Source organism: Sciurus vulgaris, assembly GCF_902686455.1.
Source record: "Sciurus vulgaris genome assembly, chromosome: 8".
Taxonomy (NCBI): Eukaryota; Metazoa; Chordata; class Mammalia; order Rodentia; family Sciuridae; genus Sciurus; species Sciurus vulgaris.
The window spans coordinates 11880473-11891171 of record NC_136468.1 but is presented as its reverse complement, the minus strand read 5'-3'; the positions used below and the strand labels follow the sequence as shown (position 1 = coordinate 11891171).

General features: G+C 41.4%; 1 long non-coding RNA gene across 1 annotated transcript; it reads right to left on the bottom strand.

Annotated features, from left to right (window-relative positions):
- Window positions 1-5236: 5236 nt before the first annotated feature.
- Window positions 5237-6523, bottom strand: LOC306668060. Its single transcript, XR_013765718.1, has 2 exons — window positions 6398-6523; window positions 5237-6326 (listed from the first exon to the last, which is right to left on the bottom strand). It is a non-coding gene; the product is annotated as an uncharacterized lncRNA (long non-coding RNA).
- Between the last annotated feature and the right edge of the window lie 4176 nt (window positions 6524-10699).

Genomic DNA, 10699 nt, shown 5'->3' with positions numbered 1-10699 from the left:
TAAGGCTCCATCAACAGGTGAATAAACAAACATATTTTGGCATATCCATACGATGTACTACTGCTGCACAGTAATAAGAGTGAAACTGAATACATGAAATAACATGAGTACATTTCAAAAGGGTAGGCTGCCTGAAGGAAGTCAGACAGAAAACGTACAGACATAAAGTAGAACACACTGCATGAGGTCATTTATAAAAACATCTAGAAAAGACACACAAACAGCAGACAAAAAGCAGAACAGTATTTGGGGACAAGGGACAGAAGAGTGCTGCTCTTTTCTTATACAAAGTTACACTTACAAATTCTCATGCTTTTTTTTTTTTAATGTAACTGGCTATCAAATATTTACCAAGTCTTTAGGTCTTAAAGGTATTTCTAAAATAAATACACGTTAAGGGATGACTTCTACCCTTAGATCAATTGCTGTGACAATTCAAACCTTTTTCAGCCTTTGGACTAGCTCAGTGTTATGTGACTTAGATTTCTAGGGTCAGGGACCAGCTGTGGGTCTATTAGGAAAAATTCCATCTCAACTATGGATGTTCTCAGGGCCCTGTTTATATTCTTCAGGTTATTCACAAGGATGGAAGTAGTCTTTACTGCGTTCAGAGCCTTTGCTCTTAGTACCCGGGGACAAGCCCTTGGATCTGTTTATTTACCATTAGCCACAAACAAGACGATGTTGCCATGACCTCTTTTTCACGGTGAGGCTGAGCAGTTTTGTGTACGGTGGTGAAGTCACACGAGCCCCCAGCTGATGGAGAGTAATTGATCATGTCTGCCGGGAGAAGTGTTTGGAGATGGATTCTGAGGCTCAGGCTGGGGCTCATCAGAAAAGAGAATTAGGACGGATAAGTGAAATCTGCTGTGGGCAAGGAAGGGTCAACTTGTGTGGCAGGAATTTTCCAGTCCGTACACATTGGACACCCTAGAAATGGCCTGATCTTCTGGATTTCATTTTAATATCTACTAGGAACTTTTTAAAAGTGCATTCTTAATATTGTTCTAAACTTAGGAAATTAGTGCCTGCTCAGTACAGAGCCCCTGGACACTTACACTTAAAAATACCTTCATGCACTTTGCTCTCAGGTGTGCTCTTCAATAGAAAATATTTCTGGGCGTGTTTTCAATTTCAGATACAATTAGGAGAACATAATCGGATGTTTCATTTTGTGTGTGTGTGTGTGTTTGTGTGTCTGTCTGTCTGTCTGTCTATGGACTTGGTGCAGGGCAAAATGTGTTCCTTATGGGTCACGGTAAATATAGTTTGAAAGTCACCATTCAGATCATATCCCTTTATAACCAGAGCCTGCGGGGAGAGAAAAACTATTTCTTTCGCTTTAGAGACTTGGCATCTATCATCAGTCTTAATCCAAGTCTGCTTCTGAGCACGGGTTCAAGCAGGAGTCGCAAGCAAGCTGGCTCCACGCGCACAGAGACTGGGTGCAGAAGCTCAAGCCCTTCAGCTCCGTGAGCACCCAGGCTGTGTGCACCTCCTCTTTGCTCCGAGTGATTCGCTGTAACTAGTGAATGCCCTTGTCCCCCTCCTCAGAGGAAGCTGCTCAGTCTGCTTCTCAGAAATGAAGGAAAACACAGTCCTCTGCCAGACCCGCACTCCCTCTGCCCTGCTCCTTACACACACATAAAACCCATTACACCTTACCGTCTCCTGTGACTCCAACTGTTGGGCTGGAGCCCTGTCCCGATTTTCCTGCTGCCTGAAGAGAAGGGTGATCATAGGATGTTTTTGCCCATCAGTGATTTGGATAGCCCAATGCCATTTTGGGTGACAGTCACTTGATTTATAAAAGCTATAAACCTGACCCACTGTTGAGAAGACACTGATTAAAGTCAGAAGTTAAGGAGCACAGGTTACTTTCCCAGCAGGGTTTGAAGGATACCAGTTTGAAGGTCAGGACCTGAGTTGAACAGGACTGAGGGAAGAAAAGCGGCTTCCTCGGAGACTCAGCTTATTGTGCACCTGCGATCTCACCATCTCCAGGCTTATATTGTTACCATAAAAACATTAATAAGTGGGCTGTCCTTTAAATGATCCAGTGGGTTAGCTCATAGAGGCAAATGGCCTTAGGTCGTTTCAAGGGATGGCAAGAGGACAAATAATAAGATCTGTGCTTAGTTTTTCAGTAGCCAGCAGAGACTGGAATGGTGGTCTGTGCTTTAGAATTCCTCCTGCTGGCCTGCAGGGGTGTCAGCATGACTCACAGGGGGCGTTGTGGTAAGTCTCCATACCCCACCCTCCTCCCCAGTCTTTACTCAGCTTCGGCAAACTATGTATGCTTTTTTTTTTTTTTAATTTATTTTTATTGTAAACAAATGGGATACATGTTGTTTCAGTTTGTACATGGAGTAACAGTATACCACTTGCATATTCATATATTTACATAGAGTAATGATGTTTGATTCATTCCGTTATTTTTTTTCCTTCCCCCCACACCCCCTCACCTCTCTTTTCCCTCTGTACAGTCCCTCCTTCCTCCATTCTTGTCCCCCTCCCACCCCCCATTAAGTGTCATCATCCGCTTATCAGTGAGATCATTCCTCTTTTGGATTTTTGAGATTGGCTTATCTCACTTAACATGATATTCTCCAATTTCATCCATTTGCCTGCAAATGAAATAATTTTCTTTTTGGCTGAGTAATATTCCATTGTATATATATACCACAGTTTTTTTATCCACTCATCAATTGAAGGGCATCTAGGTTGGTTCCATAGTCTGGCTATTGTGAATTGAGCAGCTATGAACATTGATGTGGCTGTATCTCTGTAGTGTGCTGATTTTAAGTCCTTTGGGTATAGGCCGAGGAGTGGGATAGCTGGGTCAAATGGTAGGTCCATTCCAAGTTTTCTAAGGAATCTCCACACTGCTTTCCAGAGTGGCTGAACTAATGTGCAGTCCCACCAGCAATGTATGAGTGTACCTTTTTCCCCACATCCTCTCCAACACCTATTGTTGCTTGTGTTCTTGATACTCGCCATTCTAATTGGGGTGAGATGGAATCTTAGGGTAGTTTTGATTTGCATTTCTCTTATTACTAAAGATTTTGAACATTTTTTCATATATCTGTTGATTGCTTGTACATCTTCTGTGAAATGTCTGTTCATTTCCTTAGCCCATTTGTTGATTGGGTTATTTGTATTCTTGGTGTAGAGTTTTTTGAGTTCTTTATAGATTCTGGAGATTAGTGCTCTATCTGAAGTATGAGTGGCAAAGATATTCTCCCACTCTGTAGGCTCTCTCTTCGCATTGCTGATAGTTTCCTTTGCTGAGAGAAAGCTATTTAGTTTGAATCTATCCCAGTTATTGATTCTTGCTTTTATTTCTTGAGCTATTGGAGTCCTGTTGAGGAAGGCTGGTCCTAAGCCAACAAGGTGAAGATGTGGACCTACTTTTTCTTCTATAAGATGCAGGGTCTCTGGTCTGATTTCAAGGTCCTTGATCCATTGTGAGTTGAGTTTTGTGCAGGGTGAGAGATAGGGGTTTAGTTTCATTCTGTTGCATATGGATTTCCAGTTTTCCCAGCACCATTTGTTGAAGAGGCTATCTTTTCTCCATTGCATATTTTTGGCCCCTTTGTCTAGTGTGAGAAAATTGTATTTATTTGGGTTTGTGTCCGTGTCCTCTATTCTGTACCATTGATCTACCTGTCTATTTTGGTGCCAATACCATGCTCTTTTTGTTACTATTGCTTTGTAGTATGTATGCTTTTTGATAAGTATTGATTTGTTAACAGTGGTAAGATTGTCGGAGTAAACAGGACATGCATTCTTGGGTAGCAAAATTTCTAAATGATGGACATAGTTCTTTCGTAAGTTGAGTGTACTTCTGGGAAACACGGCTGAGCCTCAACTTCCAGTGAAGGAGAAAGCCATTCGAGGGCTGAGACCGTGGTCACTCTGGCCACTCCTCCTCTCTCCTGGTTGCCCTTGGTGCTTGCACTGTTTGGGGCACTGTGGTTCTTAATTAAATGAGGCGATCAGTGGAGGAGCCAGGGCCCGAGCTGTCTTCCCCAGCTTCCTCACTGTCTCTGCTGTGTAAATCATCAGACCATTGTGGATTGAAATCTCTCGTCTGATTTCAGGGAGCAACCCAGTACCATGGAGACTCCTTCTCACCTCTCTCCACGGAAGCTACTTTCTAGATCGCATGGTCCAGAGGTTTACCCTTTGTCTTTCTGGCCCCCTGTTGTCCCACCTGTAAAAATAGAGAAATGCCACACCTGTTTACCTTGTAGGATTTAGAATGGATGGAAAGGAAGACAGAAAACTTGCAAGTGTTCCTGTGTGAAAAGACAGGGCAGTGGAGAGAGGGCAGAAGTACTGACGTACTAGCGTGCCCTCTGCAGTCAGAAGAGTGATGTGAATTCATTCTCTGAGCATATCTTTTTATACAGAAACGCTGATTAGGAGAGATTGGTCCTGATGACATACAGGTGATAAAACGGATTATTTTCTTAAAAACTGAACACAGACATGAACATTGATAACATTTTATTTGACATCTAGATTTTAATCATATATATTTGCATCAGATAATTAGGAACTATGTCTAATGATTATCTGCTCAGAAGTGCAAGCTAGTTCAACTGATCCCTTTTAATTTTTGATTTGCAATCTGAGCATCACCCTGGTGTAGCACCGAGAAGAAAACCGCTGTTGGTCACTTTCCTCACAGTGACATAGGACCCTCTGTACATGAAACACATTGGGCAGGTTCTCCTTGAACTGTGGATCATATGGCAAGATTTGGTTTGGTAAACACCATAGGAAAGGGTGAAAGGGAGAGGAGGGTCTCTACATAAGAGAAACGTGAATGCGTTTTGATGTACATTGGCTTAAGGTGGCTACATGAGTGACTTACGAGTGCTAGAGCGAGCCCTGAGGAGCGTGGCAAGGAACCTCTGACCCGCGCTGTCCAGCCCCTCCTGTTCCGCAGCGAAGGCTCAGGGTCCAGGGAACTGAGACCAGTGATGGACTGGAACAAGCACACTGGCTTCAGGTTCTGGCGCTCAGGTATACAATACTCATTGATCATCTTGGGTTCCTTTTCTGGTTATTTAAATAAATACTGGTCTATGAACCATTTTTTTTTTTTTTCAGGATGAGGTATGTCAAAAACAATTCAATTTTTATGTTTAAGTTTCCCCTGCACAACTTTTGGTCTAGGTTGTAATGATGATGATGATTATCACCACCCCAAAGCTTAGCAATCTTACTTTCAAATTTGATGGTTCACACGGAAGCAGGATATCACGAATTGTTTTTTATCTTTCACCCACAGACTACAGATCTACCTAGTTTCAAATCTAACAGTTAGGTCAATGATTCTTGACATTATTTATGCTGAAGACAGTAATGAGATCGGAGTGAAATGGTTCAGTTCGAACATACCAATCTGGAAGAATTTCTTTTTTGCAGGTAAAAGGTAATATGTATTATATAGAAAAATTTAATATTAGAAGATACTCAGAGGCAGCATGTTGTCAGGCTTTTTAGGATAGCCTAGGTTCTAAGAGGAACCTCAATAGAAGTTTTTTCTGCTTCAAAATTAAAAGCAGTTTCTGAAGATAAGTGGAAAGATTAAATAATTAGTACTGAATTTTGTAATGGAATGATCCACATGTTTTCCAATCAAATGTAATAGAGCTTATTTACTTTCATAAATAATTTTTCGATAGTAAAACTGAGATCTATCAGTTATAGTGTCACTTGGATTATATAAACAGTAACATCTATTTATTTTACTCCTGTTTTGTGGTGTGGTGGATTGAACCCAAGGCCCTGTGTATGCTAGACAAGTGCCCTGTCATCGAGTTGTATCCTCAGCCCCTCACATGGTTGAAACAGGTGGGCATCCATGCAGAAGTTTAGATTCCTGCGAACCCAGTTGAATTGTTCATGTAAAGCAATAAACCGTTGGCAATAAGGTAAGGCAGAGGCACAGCGCTGGATGCCCGTCAGCAGGTTAGTTTTTGATAGCCATGGTCCAGAGGAGTGGATGGTCGGTTTCCACAGTCACAACACCAGACCCGTCGTAGGTATTAGAAGTGCTGACCAGTGTTCCGAAACCAAGCACATCATTTGCTGTAAGAGGGGGGAAACAACAGTGAGAGACAAACCTTTTCCAGTGTAGACTGACTTTGTCAATAGTTACCAAAAAAGCAAGGAAGCACACACTTTTATAAAAGACATATGAAGTGGAATAGGTTAAATAAATGACATAGACTTTGAAAGCTAAAAATATCTATAACTTCCTTCTGCCATTCCTGGAATTGGTTATTTACCACTTGGGGCTGTATACCATTCTTAATAATAATTTTCATTAAAGTTTTTCTTTCTTTTCTTTTTCTTTACTAGTTGTAAAACTGGAACCCACATCTTTAATGTGCCATTTACTCCCTTGCCTGGGTACAGTTTTAATTTTTCTTGATGATTCATAATTTACATTTTACATGTTATTAAACACATATGGATACAATTTTAGTTTCAAGTATAATGATAGGCGACAGAAAGCTGATTACCCAAAACAAAAAGAGAGAGAAAGAAAAGCATGAGCTTTTGGCACAGTGCATATGGCTTATGTTCTTTAAAATTAACAGGAAGTCCATGGTCGAAGCAGACTTTCCATTCGATATGGAACAAGTCATTTAAGCTCGGCTATAAAATAAAGAGATGACATCATCCTTAAACTACTTAATTATCAAGTAAAAGGCCTGCCAGTTAAGTTATATAACGTTCACACGTACAGATTTGTATTTCTGGCACATGAGAGCCTCCGTACAGATGGGTACCTCCCCTTCTCTTTGCTCACATAGGCACACTGACTTTGGACTCCTGTCCCATGAGATCCCTTGACAATTGATACATTCTTTGGTAAATTTGAAGAGGAATAAAAACGTCAGAGTCAGAAGAGGCCCCTTCTTTAAATACAACCTAACCATGAAGTTACTTACCGAGTGAGGGGAAAGATTCCATTACAACACTTGCTTCCCACTAGAGGGAGCCTGCTGTCTTTCCTTGGAAGTCTCAAACAGGCGTTCAAAACATTCAGAGATGTCATTACTGGGTAACGGAAAATCAGCACTACTAGTTCACATGGTTTATTTATTAAAATTCAAGTCGTTTTGTGGCTGTCAATGTCTTTACTGATGCAAACATAAAGTCAAGAGTAGAACCTCACCATCAACACGGCCCTGACCTGTAACTCCTGCCTTTTCAGTATCGGACTCTGGTGGATACAAAGTTTCTCAGCGGTGGTGATGAATGCATAAATATTTGCATATCCAGACATTTTGGCACAAAGAGTGTTGGGTGGTGGTTATGGTGGGATTCTTGATAAGGTCCACTTGACATCTCTCTGGGAAAGAGAAGACTTGGCCCTCCTGAGCAGTGGTTTTGCCTGGTAACTCGGTGCTCACCAAGTGACTTCCTGAGACCGATCCCAGGTCCAGGGTTTCCCAACAACCAAATGGGAAGGAGCTGGGAAGCAGTTTGATCATTTTATACCACGTACCATAAATGCAATTGAGGATGCTTTTCAACTTTAAAGTGGAAACTCTTTCAGGAAGGACATGCACACACAAGGTAGCTGAATTTGACACAGTCTTTTTTTTTAAGATTCTGCAAATTAATAAGATGAAAATCCTAGTTTTCACCTGAGCTCAAAGGATAAGAACATAAAATGTTCCTCTAGTTTGCAGTTGCACATTAATTCCTTCCTGACTTTCTGAAGGCAGGCTTATGGATTCTAGGTTTTGGGGGACAGATACATACATTGTACATATTGGTTGTACTATGACACTGTGGCATCCTAATTGGTTTTCAAATGGGAAAAGAACTGAAATGACTGTATTGGGACATAAGAAAATGCAATATGTTCTTGTAGGAAACATTTCTTGTAGTTAAGTAAGGCGACTATTAGCCATGCTCATACATTGTCTTTTTATTTTGTGGTAAAGTTTCATTAAAACCAGTTATACAATTACAACTGATTAAAGGTAGAAAATTTTATTTGGTCATCTCCAGCTTTATAGAAAGTACAGTAAAAACAGCAAATCAAGATTGAATAAGCTGAAACAAAATCATGAATTTCTATTTACTATGTCACACCAATTATTTTGGAATATATTATTCTTAAGTCAAAGAATCATATTTTTGGGTAAAATATCATGTCTGAGAAGAACAACAAAATTTTGAGGGAAATACTTGAAATTGTGCTTGAACACCCTCAGCCCAAACGTTGGAGGGTCAATCTTGAAATAAAATACAGGTTTTCTTATATAATTAATGCATATGAACAACAGTGTTTCAGATTTTGGAATAGTTGCATGTACACATAAAGTGAAATATCTTGGGGTCCAAGCATGAAATTTATTTATGTACCGTACACACCATAGGCTGAAGGTGACTCTACATAATATTTTTAACATGCTTGCATTTTGACTGCTGCTCATCACATGAGGTCAGCTGTGCAATTTTCCACTCGTTGTGTCATGTTGGGCTCAAAATTTTTGGATTTTTGGATTAGGGATGCTCAATCTGTGCATGAAAATGGCAGAAAGAGAGCTAGCTCCCTGCAGAAGGGGGAAATAAATAACTTCTTTATTTCTAGCCTGGAGGACTTTTCCAAAACATTGTTTGACTGAATGACAGAAAACTTAGAGTCAGGTTTGCACAGTCAAGTCCAGCTAACCATGGTGGCTCTAAGACAACGGGTTATTCAGATCAAATCCTGTTTTAAACAAATGACAGGAACAAGAGTCGCAGATACACGTGTAAGATTATAGGCAACTCTGACGTGTGGCCAGCATGACCTGCCATCGCTGTCTGAATGGGAAAACTGTCCTCTCTGTTCGCCTCCAGCCACTATCATCAACTGAGCACAGGTTGCCTTGTGGTCTTGACAGTGCGAATACTGGTTAAGCTCCTGTTCCCATGAAATTGAACAGGGGGCCTATTAAGGGACACCGAGGCATAGCCTAACTTTTGAGTTTTGAGATTTTAGAGATATTTCAGGATATGAGAAAGACTGACACACATTGTACACTGTTTGTCCATTTTCTCAACTGCTCTGCTCCCCTGTGGGAGGTGAGAATCAGGCACTTGCTACTCTGTTCAGTGATTTTCCTGCCAGCTTCTCTTCGACACTGGAAAAAGACTGAGGACTTAGGATGAGGCAGGCAAACGGTGGGAATCCATGATTTACCTCTGTCCACGTCAGCTGGGGAGTCAGTGGGGCCACTTGCCCTTGGTTTCCTGCCCACCTTACTTCTGCAAGTTGCTTGGTGGCCTGTGACTCTCCTGTGCTGGTGACAGGAGTCCACTGCTTCTGAGGCCTCTGAAGCACCCAGCATCGATTCCCAGAGTGTGAAGCATTCATTTTCTTTGCATCTGAGTGACTACTCTGCTCTGGAGTTTTTACAGAGGAAACATCTCTCTGTCCAGACATGAACCCCATCATGATGAGGTTAATAAGGGAGACCCAGGTGCAAACGCTGGCTCCCCATTTATGAACTCTGGGCTCAGTTTTCTCGACTGTAAAATGTGAATAATGTCATCTCCTTCACAGTAAAGTTGTGTGAACCATAGGGTCCAAATGCTAACATATAGTAAGTAGTCAAGAATTTTTCACCTGCCTTGCTTTCAATGACTGTTATTCTGTCAATAAAACCTCTTAAGAGGTTTCTCTTAGGAGAAAGGAAGAGGAAAGAGAGAAAGAGAGACACACAGAGAGATCATGATTTAAATAATTAGCAAATGCCTTGTTCAAGCGATTAATTTTTAGCCGGCTGAGAGGTGAAATGAGGTTAACTGTCAACTCTGCCAGGCCAGCTTCTGTGGAATAATTTTGTAAAATCATTTTGCATGCCACCTTGGCCTGTGTATGTGTATGTATTCGTCTGTTTACAGAGAGTCCATCCTCCATATTCATGGCTTCTGCATCTGCGAATTCAACCCATCATGGGGCAAAAATTCTCAGAAAAGAAAAACTGTCCGTACTGAACAATCCAGACTTGTTTTCTTGTCATTACTCCATGACAGGACAGTTTCACTACTACTAACCAGCATTTACATTGTTTTAGGTATTATAAGAAATCTAGAGAGGATTTCAAGTGTGCAGGAGGATGTACTTAGGTTATGTGCAAATACTACGCCATTTAACAGAAGGAGCTGAGCGTTCAGATGCTGGTTTCCACAGGGAGTTCTGGGCTGGTCCTACATGGACACTGAGGGATGACAATCACTGTATTTATTGAAGTTTGACTCTGTGATGGCCACCAGCATCAAAGATGAGTGTGGCTGTCCTCAAGATCCTCATGTTTCAGTTAGAGAAAGCCTGATATATATGAAGCCCAGAGACTGGACAGAAGGCTTGAGGCAGGTCAAGGAGGATGGAACCACCCTGGCAGCCAGGATGGGATGTGAGTTAAGTGGACAGAGAAGCTTGGTGATGGGCGTCAGGGGGCATAGGTGTCTCCAGAGGCCCCGCTCCTGGCCTGGCCTTTCAAAAGTCTGTAGTTTGATACTGGTTCTTTTGTAAAAATGAATAAATGAAATTCTAAAACAGGAAGTGCTAACATTTCCAAAATTGATAAAACTGAGGAAGCAAAAGGAGTGACCTCGCTTTGCCTGGGAGATGCTGTTCAGAAGTAATACCAGAGAGACACGTGGTTTTCAT